At 48.9% G+C, this 10612-nt stretch overlaps 1 protein-coding gene across 2 annotated transcripts in view; it reads right to left on the minus strand.

Annotated features, from left to right (window-relative positions):
- The window catches only part of KANK2 (KN motif and ankyrin repeat domains 2), a 245163-nt gene extending 235350 nt beyond the window's left edge, over positions 1-9813 (minus strand). The window contains exons 1-2 of one of the 2 annotated variants that reach the window (XM_086962090.1): positions 9744-9813; positions 8998-9088 (exon numbers count right to left, since the gene is read on the minus strand). The gene's annotated coding sequence lies outside the window, so the exon portion shown is untranslated. Of the gene's footprint in view, positions 1-8997; positions 9206-9743 lie in introns of those variants that run through there. The other variant, XM_086962098.1, reaches the window with a different exon arrangement.
- Between the last annotated feature and the right edge of the window lie 799 nt (positions 9814-10612).

Genomic DNA, 10612 nt, shown 5'->3' on the forward strand with positions numbered 1-10612 from the left:
GGGAACATTCCAGCCCGAACTGCCAAGCCATGTCTTCCCTGGACCGGAAACAAGCATCCTGGGTCCGGTTTCAGGTTTATAACCCTCATCAGCCAGGCTATCTTGAATCCAGTGGCAAATTGAGCAAGGGACCCACGTCTGGGCATACCCTGCCAACTTAGAGCGAAAAAGCAATACCAAAGGGGATGATGGACGGCGCGCTTGAGCAAATCAAACACTCACCCCCAGTCAACTGATCTGGGTTTAATCCATCATCATTCTTTAGCTCACTCAACCACCCCAGTTCAGACCCAGCTATATGCAAATCAGTCTGACCCTGTACCTCATGGGAACAGTTCAGCCCTAACTGCCAAGCCATGTCTTCCCTGGACCGGAAACAAGCATCCTGGGACCAGTTTCAGGTTCATAACCCTCATCAGCCAGGCTATCTTGAATCCAGTGCAAAGTGAGCAAGGGACCCAAGTCTGGGCATACCCTGCCAATTTATGGCGCACAAAGCGATACCAAAGGGGATGATGAACGGAGCGCTTGAGCAAATCAAACACTCGCCCCCAGTCAACTGAACTGGGGTGGTGGAGTGAGCTAAAGAATGATGATGGATTAAACCCAGATTAGTAGACTGGGGGTGAGTGTTTGATTTGCTCAAACGCTTCATCCGTCATCCCCTTTGGTATCGCTTTGTTCGTCCTAAGTTGGCAGGGTATGCCCAGACGTGGGTCCTTTGCTCACTTTGCCACTGGATTCAAGATAGCCTGGTTGATGAAGGTTATGAACCCGAAACCGGTCCCAGGATGCTTGTTTCCGCTCCAGGGAAGACATGGCTTGGCAGTTCGGGCTGGACTGTTCCCATGAGGCACAGGGTCAGACTGATTTGCATATGGCCAAGTCTGAACTGGGGTGGTGGAGTGAGCTAAAGATTGATGATGGATTAAACCCAGATCAGTTGACTGGGGGTGAGTGTTTGATTTGCTCAAACGCTCCGTCCGTCATCCCCTTTGGATGTGTCAACTGGTGCGGTAGCCCCCAATAAAAAACCCCATCAAATGTAACCCCTAAAGAAAAAACCTGATTCAGAACAAATACGACAACAGTAACATGACCAGAGTTTGTCATATAAAAGGAAAGGATCCAAGGAGGCCAGGCTCGAGCAGCCGTCCGGCCCATTTCAGGTCCAGGTCGTGCCTACCCGCCCGCGGAGAGGTTGTCGAGCGTCTTTTCAGGACCTCCCTCCCCGCCCCCCCCAGCCCCCCTCTAAGTGACCATCCCCTTGCTCTCCATTAAAGACCTCAAGGGGAGGCAGAACACTCCGACGGCTGTGAAAGTGAAGAGATCACTGCTTCCCTCCCCTTATCCATTGTGGCCTGATCATGTTTCCTGACAGAAGTGGCCTTCCCAATGCGTTGCCATCTTGATGGGCGGTTGGCACCTCGGACTCCAGGCCCCTTTGCTTGCGCAGTCGAGCGCTCAGCACTTAGACCGAGGACCTCCAATGCCTCCGTCAGCGAGCGGATCTGGTACAACTTCCCTCGTAGCTTGAAAATTATTCGAAAGGGGTATCCCCAAGAATAAGGGATGCCTTGCTCACGCAGGTGCGAGGTAACCACCTTAAATTCACGTCTCTTGAGTAGAGTGGAGGCCGCTTAGTCCTGAAAGATGGCCGGTGTATGACCCCTGAACTGTATCGGATGAGCCGCTCTCGCCTTCTGGATGATACATTCTTTTAACCCCTTCGATGCTGGTGACGGAACCATTCCATCATCAGTCCCGGTTGAGCTGTGCTGATGACGGAATGGTTCCGTCATGACCACACCCAGTTAAGGGATGTCCAGCACCGGGGAGGAATCAAGGCAGCAGGCAAGGTGCTAATTGAAAATCGTGGATGCACACGAGAATTTCAGGTGGCGGAGCTTTGTTTCCGCGGGGGAGGCCCACTCTGTGTGCCCGGTCCATACGGATGTCGACTACCTCGTCCTCTCTCAGGATCTGCTGAAACAGCGCCCCAACGTACGCCCGGAGATCATCCCCCTCTTCACGCCATGGCACGCCTCTAATCTGTACATTATTCTGCCGGGAGCGGTTCTCTAAATCTTCAGCATGCGCATGAAGATCAATATGCTGTTCCTAGAGGAGCAACATGTCTTGCTGGAGCTGGTGGAGTTCTTCTTCCCTGCTAACATCATTCTCTTCAAGCGTGGCTACTCGCTCCCCAATTTCATCGACATCTCGTCGGACCTCACAGAGGTCTGCCGCAAGTTGGCCCTTAAGATCCTGAATGTTCTCCTTGATGGCAGCAAAAAGCTCAAACATAAAAGCTTTGGTGGCCAGGGTCTAATCTCCTTCCGCCGCTCCGGCAAGATTTTCACCAGCCGATTGCGTCGATACAGATTGCTTTTGGAGGAGCTCCTTCAACGTTTTATCTTTATCGACGCATTTAAGGCCATGGCGCACAAGCTCAGTTCTAGGAGCCCACCTTGATCTTGGAGCACAGCTGTCAGCCCGTTCAGTCCGCTCTATTCTCTGCAGAGCCTTGCAAACACCACCTCCTTCCCGTTACTCACAAATTCTGCAGGGGCAGACAGCCAGTACCAGGAGAATCCTACAACCCAGGGAGGCGCTCGCTTGACCACCGATTACCTGGCCCCTACTAGGACAGGAGGGGAGCCATCCCCGATGTCGTCTCCGATGCAGGCACTCCCCAGCAGAGGTCCTGGGCACCCCGCTCTCGCCGCTGTTACTGGACCTCAGGCCTGGTTAGTGCTATCTTCTTCCTCCCCCTGTACCTGGAAGCGCAGACCCTGATCTCCTCTGTGCTCCTTGGACCTCCTCCTTGCCTAGCCCCAGGGCAGGGCCCCCATGCACCACCAGGTCGTCTCACCCATCTGGTGTGACTCCCACCTGCGCCCACACGTACTGACAGTGCATCTGGGAGCAGGGTACACAGGACGGCAGGACGGACGCTAATCGCGGGCAAAATACTGCTTCCAGGCCCCGGACGTTGTACCCAGCAAGGCCAGTCAAGCGTAGGCAGAGGGGCAGGTAGAGATAAGGGCTGCACTCACTGGTGAATTGCCGGGTGATGCGAAGTCCTCCTGAAGTTCTTGTGATGCGGGATTTCAGGGCCGCCTTCGTTGCAGGCTTCTTGTAGAGCAGGCCCCCAAACTCCCAGCACTATCGCAGGAGAAGACAAAATGGTGAGCCAGGTAGTCATCTACCTTCAGACGCTGTTAATGCGCTATTAGCGTTCTGAAGGCAGAGTGAAGTGCCGGACCGCCAGAGGACAACAGCGAGGGCGCCCTCCGATGTTAAGAGAAGCGCCCCTGACACTCGTAGCCGTCGCCGCCCATCCGCAGTCTCAAGCAGGGCAGAGACAGCAGCAAATGACGGGCATATCGAGAGGCGGGCAGCAGGGCCCTCTTCGAACCCCAGTAGCACGAGGTCAATCCGGCCCCAGAGTCCACCAGCAGTCAGACCTGGCAGCACTTCCAGACGATCAGGCGCCTAACCACTCCCCCGCTCAGCGACTCCGCCTGGGGCGCCCAGGCCGCTACTCCAATGTCAGCGCAGCCGCCATTTTTCCGCGGAAGCACCGCAGCAGGCCCCGCTGGAATCGGACGTGGATCGCCACCACCACCGTCAGAGGTCTTCAATGTGGCGTCGGATAAGGCACAAGTCGATTCCGGGCCGAAATCCGCAAGCAGATGACCGTGAAATGGGGCTCGAACAAAGCTATGAGTCGGCGGGGCCTGAGGGACGAGAATCCACGTCCTACCGTACCGCCATCCTGGCCACCTTTATAGTTACTTTAGAGTAACTGAAGGAGGGTTTCAGCAAGGATTATGACTGGAGCCTTTGATCCTTGTCTCTCTCTATTTGGGCGGGACCGGTGCCAGACCATGGGATATCTCATGGTCAGCATAGCCGTAGTTAGTCAAGAGTAAGTATGTTTCAGGCCTCCGCTGCGCCTCAGTAAATATTCTTAAAATCTTAAACGGAAGTGAACTTCAGAGGGCAGAGAATGGAGAGATCTTCTCTAGACCGCTCTTATCCTGCAGGCTGGAAGTGAAGCAGGCTCAGCTACGCCAACTCAGAGCATCTGGTCACCTGTTCATTTCTGAAGGCCTTGGCTGGACGAGAAAAGGCCCTTCCATATTGCACCTTGATGATGATGCACAATATATTTAAGTGGCATTTTTTCTTTTCTGTACCTTGTCTGTACCTTCAATGCTAAAATCGTGGTTGAGCGAGCAGTGTCTCTTCGACCCATCACCTCCTGGATGATGAGCATTAGTCTGAAGCAGTTTCTCTCCTTTAACCAGAAATTGTGCTGGGCTTACAGCACTGGTACAAGATTGCTGGAGGAACGCGGTTTGAGCACAAACTGCATCATCATTCTGGGCCCCTTGGCTTTGCCAAAGATTTTAGCCAGAAGTCTGATGTAGATTAGACAGCCCAGTCTAGAAGTGGCACTCTGGGGAGGGAGGGTGAGCATGGGTTGAATCCCTCAAAGTAGGCACAGATGTAGGAAGACACTCTTCATGACTCTGTGGTCTTGGGGATGAAAACGAGCTTGGAGAAGATATTTAGAGGTTTTGTTACCTCTGTCCCTCCAGGGTGGCACATCACAGTCCCTTTGCTGAGGTGAATGTGGGTTGTGCCTCCATTGCTTCTGAGTGGGCCATTGTGAATCCTCTACTGTGGTGCTTGGATATCCGAGGCTTTGCAACTTTCCTGCATCTGGGAGGACCCCTTACACTGTTTACTAAGATTTCTCAATATCCTAAACTTGACGTCACAGATTCTGGGAGGACCTCTTCCACCATTTACTAAGATGTCTCAATATCCCAGGCTTGATTTCCCTGCATCTGGGAGGACCTTACACCGTTTACTATAATGTCTCAATATCCCAGGCCTGATTTCCCTGCATCTGGGAGGACCTTACACTGTTTACTAAGATGTCTCAATATCCTAGGCTTGACTTCAATGCATCTGGGAGGACCCCTTACAACATTTACTAAGATGTCTCAATATCCTAGGCTTGACTTCCCTGCATCCGAGATGACCCTTACACTGTTTTCTAAGATGTCTCAATATCCTAGGCTGACTTCCTTGCATCTAGGAGGACCCTTACGCTGTTTACTAAGATGTCTCAATATCCTAGGCTTGACTTCCCTGCATCTGGGAAGACCCTTACACCGTTTACTAAGATGTCTCAATATCCTAGGCTTGACTTCCCTGCATCTGGGAGGATCCTTACACTGTTTTCTAAGATGTCTCAATATCCTAGGCCGACTTCCTTGCATCTAGGAGGACCCTTACACTGTTTACTAAGATGTCTCAATATCCTAGGCTTGACTTCCCTGCATCTGGGAGGACCCCTTACAACATTTACTAAGATGTCTCAATATCCCAGGCTTGACTTCCTTGCATCTGGGAGGACCCTTACACTGTTTACTAAGATGCCTCAATATCCCAGGCTTGACTTCCTTGCATCTAGGCGGACCCTTACACTGTTTACTAAGATGTCTCAATATCCTAGGCTTGACGTCACTGCTTCTGGGTGGACCTGACAGACCCTCTACCTGTAAGTTTCTTATAGTAAGTATAAGCAATAACTTTGTTATTGCTCTATTTTGCCATCTTAACATACATTGACACAAAAGGCATTCCAACAGCACATAAAATGGAAAGGTTTATTAAGAAAGAAAAATATACCCATTACACAGATCGAATTGAACTTTTTATTCACTAACGAATAGGATTATGCCTTGAAGGGAAAGTTAGGACCGCTACTTGGTTTAACACAGCCCTTTAAACTCCAAGAGTAGAGTAGCGTGTATTAAAAGAAGTGTGCACGTGTAGGCTTGTTTTCAGCTCAGTGCTGCACTATTGTTGAACTCAGCCGAAAACACGTTTTACGTGCACACTTCTGGCAATAAAAAGAGTGCCTCTTTTATTCTGTGCAGCCATCTTATGCTTTAGGACTGATGTTAGCTCGGGGTTTATACCGTGTCCACACTTGAAACTTTAGAAGGAACTCATTCCATTAAGAAAGAACACTGCGGAGCAGAGCAGCCTTGTACAACGAAAGCGCCCCGCTAGTAGGCACTATAAGATTAAATTACATCAGACATCAAAAACATAAGTAACATGTTTGAGATTTTTCTGCGCTCTGAGTGTCCTCTTGAAATAACTGCTGCTCTAGAAAACAGTCTCTCTGGGGTCATACGTTTTTATGAACAATGAAACAAAACATTTTCATGAGAAGGAAGGAATCCTTCAAGCACTGTTCAATTTACTTTTAAATATATCCTGATTTTTGACGATACAAACAAGGGTCATTCTCTAGACAAGTCCATCAACTTGGAACATTAATGCTATCTGGGCGAACGTTGTATCTCATTACTACCAGTTCAATAACTGAACGAAGCAACCAACAACTGAAAGGTGATCTATTAACTGTTGCAATGTGTCTGTACTGCACCACGAGCACTGTACTTCTTTTGGATTATTTTGATAATTTACGCAAAAAGCATTTTTTTACTAAAATCTGCAAAGTATGCAGCAGATGGTTGAATGTAGCACGCGCACGTGTAACCGTATTTAAGTGGAAAACTTCACAGCATCATTCAAGAGGCCCTGACTGTGACCCCATTATGCGCCCCTAAAGAAAGTAAATGCGAGTTCACAAAAAAAGGATTAAGAACACCAGATTAAAGTGAAATCGATAAAGACTTATTTGTTTCCAAGTGTAGTATCAGCCCCTTATCTAATGTGTAGGAACATCCCAGGGATTTTCCCGCAGAATGAAAACTCAGAAGGAAGGGGAAGAAATATTTAGGATAAAGGCCTAAGCAATAATATTCAGCACTACATCACAGACACCCTCTTTTTCACTCACCTACATAAACATAAATGCCCCATACTATAGAGCAAGAGGGGTAAATGGCGTGTGTGTATGGGGGGGGGGGGGCTACTCACTTCTAGGGGTAGGTAAGCAGACAGAGAAAAGGCGGCACACCAAATTCACCACTGTTGAGGTTTTCAAGGCATACCAGGGTTAAGACCTAATGACAAACATCTGTACGGGTGGAGGAGGAAGGGGGGGAAGCCAGGTCAGCAGAAAAAATAGGGCCTGCCAGACCTGCCTCCCCCCCCCCTCCCTTTCCAAACCTCGGCTTCATCCTCAAGAGAGAGCCGAGAACCAGGAAGCGAGCCAAGCTCACACTGAAAACATATCAAATAGCCTCTTGCTAGGGCTGAGCCGCCCCTACCAAAAATCAAAAAAAAAAAAAAAACCTCGGCACCGCTACAACCCACAAAAGTCCCTGCCACCAACCACCTCATCCACTCTGAAGACCACCACCTCACCCGGGCAGGAGGGTGCCTCTTCGGGCAGGAGGAGAATGAATGCCCTTTCGATTCTTTAAAAGCAATAAAACAGCGCTTAGCAATAGCAAATCTCACAGAAACTCCCCGTTTCAGTATTCTACGTCCACTCCCTCAAGAACTCCGCACACACCACAACTTCAGTATTTCACCCTTTATTGAAGCAAAATAACATGATGCATTGTGACTGAGCTTTCAGGCAAAATGTGTCAGCTTGTTTAACTTCATTTAATGCTGAAAAAAATGACGCTGTGGTTATGTGTGGAGTACTAGAGGCAGTGGGTGAAGAGTATATATAATAATAAATATGCCACATGTTTGGATGCTTTTATTGCATTAAAAAAGTGCAGCGGTACAAAAATACTACATTTCACGGAGAACCGTGATATATGGAAAATGTTGCATGGGTTGCTATGAAATACGGGTTTCATCACCATGACAGCCCAAACCACTTTGCTACTGCCTTGCCAAGGCTACTGGGATTATGCAGCACTGCGGGCCAAATCATTTGGCAAGGTTATCTAAATTATGTGGCAAAAAAACTCAAACTATGTGCGTCAATTTTTTTATATTATTTGCATCAATTTAAGCCACATTATGTTCTGAAATCTGCAATTTATGCAAATTGCATAACAAATGGCTAAACCCATAATTATGCAGTAAACATTGCAGTCACGGAATCACATAAATCCACTGGCACTCACCATAATAATGTATTTATGAAAGGCAAAAAAAAAAATCATTACAATCGGGGCCCATTGTTAGTTGCCCTTTGCTTTCATGAAAACTGTTTTTAAGCTAATCACTACAAAGAACATTGTAATGTGAAAAAATACATAACGGGTAGCGTGTAATACGGTCCTATACTGCCATCTCGGTATTCTGGAGACATTTACAAACCACTCGGCCTGAGAATGGGGTGGTTTATGGTGTTACCAGAGCTACTCGTGGGCACTACTGGACAATATTAAACAGTTAACCATTGTGTCAATACTGGATGCATTTACACAGTCATCCATTATGTATCCATAACTTGAGCCTGTTAATTATAACCTCTCATCCATTACTCCAAAAGTCAGATTATGTTATTACCAAAGTAAATTTCAACTATAGTGAAAAGGCACTCCTAACTGCAACACAAACGACTGTTTATATTGATTTTCTCACAGCACGGAACTAAACTTTTGTGCATTGACTCTACTAAAATATCTTTGTTTATAAACGCCTACACATATAAGTCTCCGAGTAATGACCCCTCCGCGGACTCATTTAGGGTAAAATGGTCATTAGCCGTATTAAGATAAGGAGATTTTATAAATTGCTGCCTTACGATGCTGTTGTCTTTAATATGCATTGAGCTTAAATTCAAGATTTTATCAGCGATGAGCAGTGGAGTAAAACACATTTTCGAATTCCACTGCAATGTAAATATAAACAAATAGACATATACACTTCTTTCAACCATGAGCCACAAATGCTGACATACATTAAATTATACATGCACACGTTTTACAAGCAACTGGTCAAAAACATCTGCAGATAAAAGGGGAGCCGTTATGTGCGTTGTATGAGCAAAACGCCATCTATCATGTGCATTTGCACACAGCTTACCCGCCGACGCGCCGTGTGGCCTCCAGCAGCAGCCCTGTACAGTGCAGATGTGTTCATGTGCTCGTGCCCCTGGTCTCGTCGGCGGACCTTCCTGGACGCGAAGAGAAACGGGGAGGGCGGATAGTTTAGCAGTTAGAGCTGGGACAGAGGAAGGGTGCGAGGCGGGGTTGGGGATTGGGGGGTCAGGGTGGTTTGTGCATTTGTAGTGAGATCCCTGCCTATGGCTCACTTTTGATGGCTCTCAGCTCATCAGCACTATGCCTCTCCCACAGAGATGGCATCAGCGCCGCCCCTGTGCCCATACTGCTGCACAGCAGACCCTCGCCGCTGCTTATCGCCACGTTGGTGGATCTTAGCTCCACGTCATGTTCGTTTAGGACTGATGTCTAACATTACAGCAGCACCATCGCTGCTGGTCACCAGCTGCGCAAGTACCCCGGCCCGCGCCGCCCCTCGCTCCACAGTAATACCCCACTACTACTGCAGCGCTCATACCTCCGCCGCCGCCGGCTGCCACTGCACCTACCGCTCTTCGCTCACTTGTGTTGACAAACAGAGCAGCGGCATCGAAGCACTCCCCGAGTTCACTGCCCACGGCTAGCAGCACCCCGTTACTCTCTTCTGCTGGGAAACAACCCCTGCCCCCCCCCCCCCTCCTCCTCCTGGCTGACGCCTCAAGGCGCCTTGCCCTGTCTTACCCACGCGACTGATGACCAACATGCCAGCAGCATCGTGAACTTGCTCACCTCATCTGCTGCTGCTGGTCCAGTGGTCCCCCCAGCTCTGGCGGTTCATCACAGCCAAGCAAATGCCTCTGAACGGGGCTGGGAGCGCCGGGGACCCTGCCCGCCCCTCTTAAAGGGCCAGCTTCAAGGCACGGTTCAATCTACAAGTGAAGATTACAAAGTTTCTGCTCTCATCTTCTCCAGAGGGGTCCCAAAGAGATGCTCAGTGCTATTAAAATTCCATCGAGTTTTACGAGGCACGGACGTTTATATTATTTTTAATACACGTTCATGTCTGCTCCTATAGACTAGAAGCCGGTGCTCACTGAATTGGGTGGGGGGGGGGGGGGGGTGCTTGGGAAGTGGGGGGGTCGGGGTGTGTACTCACATCTCACCGTAACAGGAAAATGAATAAATGAATGAGTTTAGGGACGTCCCCATCTACAGCGCACCGAATCATGCACGGACCATAGCTGGCGTCTCTCTAGCGTTTTCAGAGTTTTTTTCCCAATCTATTTCAGTGACATTTGGGGTGACATCTGTGAGTTTCAGGGAGAACCGGCTAACTACATTCGTTTCAGGGAGAAGTCGAGGACGAGGGAGGGGGGTTCGATCTGGGTTGGTGTGGTCTGGAAGCAGATGTCAACCCCTCACCCACCGAACACCCCCACAGAAAAGAGAAACCTTACTCCTTCATGGAGAGCCAATGATGGCTGTAAGTGTTTACGTTACTATAGAAGGGTTAGCAGTGCAGACCACATCACAAAAAGAAACAATACAGCTCTCAATTTAATGGAAAAGCAAAACGAGAGGAAAGTATTATCTTTCTGAACTGGGAATTAGCCCAACTTTGCCATCGAAAGATGGCACTGTAAACACAACCGTGGCTT

This window comes from Lissotriton vulgaris, chromosome 1_1 (genome assembly GCF_964263255.1).
Source record: "Lissotriton vulgaris chromosome 1_1, aLisVul1.2, whole genome shotgun sequence".
In the NCBI taxonomy this organism is placed as follows: Eukaryota; Metazoa; Chordata; class Amphibia; order Caudata; family Salamandridae; genus Lissotriton; species Lissotriton vulgaris.